This window comes from Rousettus aegyptiacus, unplaced genomic scaffold (assembly GCF_014176215.1).
Source record: "Rousettus aegyptiacus isolate mRouAeg1 unplaced genomic scaffold, mRouAeg1.p scaffold_m13_p_6, whole genome shotgun sequence".
Classification (NCBI taxonomy): domain Eukaryota; kingdom Metazoa; phylum Chordata; class Mammalia; order Chiroptera; family Pteropodidae; genus Rousettus; species Rousettus aegyptiacus.
Genome location: NW_023416309.1, coordinates 21,743,703 through 21,747,342, shown reverse-complemented (window position 1 = coordinate 21,747,342; position 3,640 = coordinate 21,743,703). Strand labels below are relative to the sequence as shown.

Sequence of the window (3,640 nt, the reverse complement as noted above, 5' to 3'; positions counted from 1 at the left end):
TCCTAGGCACAACCTACAGCCCACTCTTGATAAGGAAAGAGAGTTATTAAAATAAAAAATAGCAGCAGGTCTTAGGAAAGCCTGAAAAAGCATTTGTAGACATATTAACTTTTTTTAAAAAATCTGACTCCAAGAATAGTTTGGGGGCAAAAAGAATGAAATAAAAACTTTGAAAGAGATATAGATGACTAAATGGGATGAGGCTAACTTTGAAATTAAGGATTTAATTATGAGAGAAGAGTTCTGAGCCCTCCAGTCTTCAATAATGAAATCTGAGTGCTCTTCTCTTTCTAAATGTAAGAGTTAAGTTCCAGGGATAAATATTTTGTTTAAATCAGACACAGACTAGGTGATGGAGATATAGGGACAAAAAGACAAAGTCCATTCCCTTTAAGAGATTAAAGACTGATTATAGAGGGGAACATAAAAATATAAAAGGTTAGTTCCGAAGTTTGATTAAAAATATATTTTTTATTAAAAGACTAAATGTCATGATTTCAACAGATATAGGAAAAACATTCAGTTAGGAAAATTACTATTCATTATTTTTAAAAAACAAAATAAGAAGTAACTATTGGGAAACAGGAATAAAAAGAAACTACCTTCATTTGCTAATAGGTATCTACTAAATCAATCAAAAATTGTATTAAATTTTGAAATTTTATAAACATTCCTATTTAGTTTAGGAATAAGACAAGAATGCCTTCTACCACACATACTATTCAACATTGACCTGGCAGTCTTAACCAACACAAGAAAATAAGGAAAGAATTTATAAAAGAAGATATAAGAATTGAAAGGAAGGAATTAACTGTCATTGTTTGTAAACCATTTGCTCATTTATTTCAAAAAGCTTAAAGAATCAATGGATGAACTTTTACAAATAATGTAAGAGTTTAGCAATGTAGCTGAATACAAAACAAAACAGAAAAATCTTGTGGTAATATTTGCCGATTGTACGGCACTTTGCACATTTCAAAGCACTTGGACGTGTTCTAATTTACAAAAGCTCAAAAAATTTTTGTGAGTTTGATATATCATCATCATTGTCATGATCAGCAGCAGCAGCTGCATCATTCCCATTTGATAAATGTGTCAAATTGAGACACATTTGAGGCAGAGAGATTGCATTTTTCCCTTTTTAAAAGCTGAAATGTAACTTATGTATGGTGATACTCATACTTTTTGGTGTTACAGTTCTATGAATTTTGAGAAATATATAGTCATATAAAAACCACCACGATCAAGGTATAAAACAAATCTGTTATTCTGAAAAATTTCTCTGATGTTCCTTTGTAGAAAATCCCTCTCCCCACTCCCAACCCCTGATAACCACTGATCTCTTTTCAGTCTTATAGGTCCGCCTTTCCTTCTGTTGTGTGTGTGTTTTTTTAAATTTTAGCCTTCATATAAATGGAATCATACAGTATGTAGCCTTTTGCATCTGACTTCTTTCACTTAGCAATACCGTGTTTGAGATTCATCTATGTTGTAGCAGGTAACAATATTTAGTTTCCTTTTATTAGTGAGTAGTATTCTATTGTGTGGATGGGCCAGGGTTTGTTTATCCATTTACCCATTAGACATTTGACTGTTTCCATTTTGGTGATTATGAACAAAGCCACAGAAACATTTGTAAATAGGTGAACATAACTTTTCATTTCACTTGGGTAAATGCCTAGAAGGGGATTGCTGGGTCAAAGGGTGTGTTTATCATAAGAAACTACCAAATTATTTTCCAAAGTAGCTGCACCATTCTGCATTCACAACAGCAATGCATGAGGGTTCCAGTTGCTCTGCGTCCTTGTCAGCACCGTATTGTGAGAATTTTTTGAACTTTAGCCATTCTAATGGGTGTGTAGTAGTATCTAATTGTGGTTTTAATTTTTACTTCCCAGTCACTGAAGATGTTGAGCACATTTCAGGTGCTTCTTTGCTGTGTGTATACCTTACTTGTAAAGAAAGAAGAGATGGTGGGAAAGATCTCTTGAATGCTTTTCCAATTTTTAAACAGTGGGTTTTTAAATTGATTTCTAAGAATTCTTTATATATACTTTTGGAAATATAAAGAATATATATATTCTTCACAAATATTTCTTCTAGGCTGTGACTTGTTTTCATTCTGTTAACAGTGTCATTGCAGAGTAGAAGCTTTTCATTTTGATGAAGTTCAATTTATGATTTTCTTTGTATAAATTGTGCTTTTGATGCTATATTTAAGAAATCATTGTCTAGTCTAAGTTGCAAAAGTTTTCTTTTAAGAGCTTATAGCTGGTTCCTGATGAAATTAGTCCTAAAAATTAGATTCTCTGTGCCTTCACCTATTATTCTATGTCACCACATTGTGATCCTACAAGGTAATAAAAAAGATATTTAAGGAATAAAAAAAGACAATTATGTTGCAGTCTTTTAACATACAGATATAGCTATGTCATTTAGCAGTTAGTTTTTTTCTATACTTACCATATATGTTGTTCTGCTTCAATAACTCAAGTGAATTTCTTAGAGCAAGGACCAGGTTCTATAGTGACTTCCAAGTCAGCACTGTTAAGCCAATGGGAAACATCTGATTATACCCATTAACATAGCAGACTTCATTCACTGATGGAAGGAAACATTCATAACTTTTCTCATTGTGCTAACCCAGAGGTCATATCATCCTTCTTCAGTTAGATCAGTCACTAGACCAACTTATTCGTCACACACACACACACACAAACACACACACGCACGCACACAGACACATACAAACTAAAAACAGATTTGTGAAGAACTTGAGGAATTTGAGACACTGGAAAGAAATGCAACACAAATTGTGAGGAATCTGATAAATTGGCTAAGCCTACTAGGAACAAAAGTTTCAATGTAAGTGTTATGGGAATAAATGGCCAGATTGAAGATTCAATAAGTTCTGCTAAAAGTATTCCAGGAGTCATTGTCATAGCTAAGATTAGAATTCAAAACGCCTCATTCTGAGCTTGATGACCAATCATCAAAGCCATGGATATTTGCTCTAGGGCTGACAAATTCTTCCATGGTGCAGTTGCTAAGGAAACAAATTCCAGTATTACATTTCTTTGGTGCTGTTGGGTCATTGCTATCTCACTTAGCAACAAAAAGATGAGTAAATATTACCTTCAATTGCAGTTAGAAGGAGGAGACAGAAGGTAAATAAAGTAATAATGGTGAGCATGGCAGGAAAGAGGGAGTGGGTAGAAAGAAGGCCCACAATCCTCTTGAAAAACAATAGAAACAAAAATCAACTACAGAAAACAGATTATAGCATCTACAGCCATGCTATCCTGAACAAGTCTGATCTCGTCTGATCTCAGAAGCAGGGTCAGGCCTGGTTAGTACTTGGGTGGGAGGCCACCTAGGAAGACCCGGTGCTGTAGGTGTAGAAAAAATAGAAAAATAAGAGATTGTAAGTTGACAAGGTCTTCGCAATCTGTGAAGTCAAACAAGGGTTACCTCACCTAAAAAAAAAAAGAAAGAAAGAAAGAAAAAGAAAAAAGAAAGAAAACAGAATAGAGCAAACTCCTCCACTAAAAACAATTAACCGTGATAGAAAGGAAGAATCGGGAAGAAAGTTTATTAAAAATAGCTTTTCCTATTTAAAATAGCCTTATGTTTCATCACG

General features: G+C 33.8%; 1 pseudogene; it reads left to right on the top strand.

Annotated features, from left to right (window-relative positions):
• Positions 1–3,284: 3,284 nt before the first annotated feature.
• On the top strand, positions 3,285–3,398 carry LOC118604110 (annotated as a pseudogene).
• Positions 3,399–3,640: the final 242 nt, after the last annotated feature.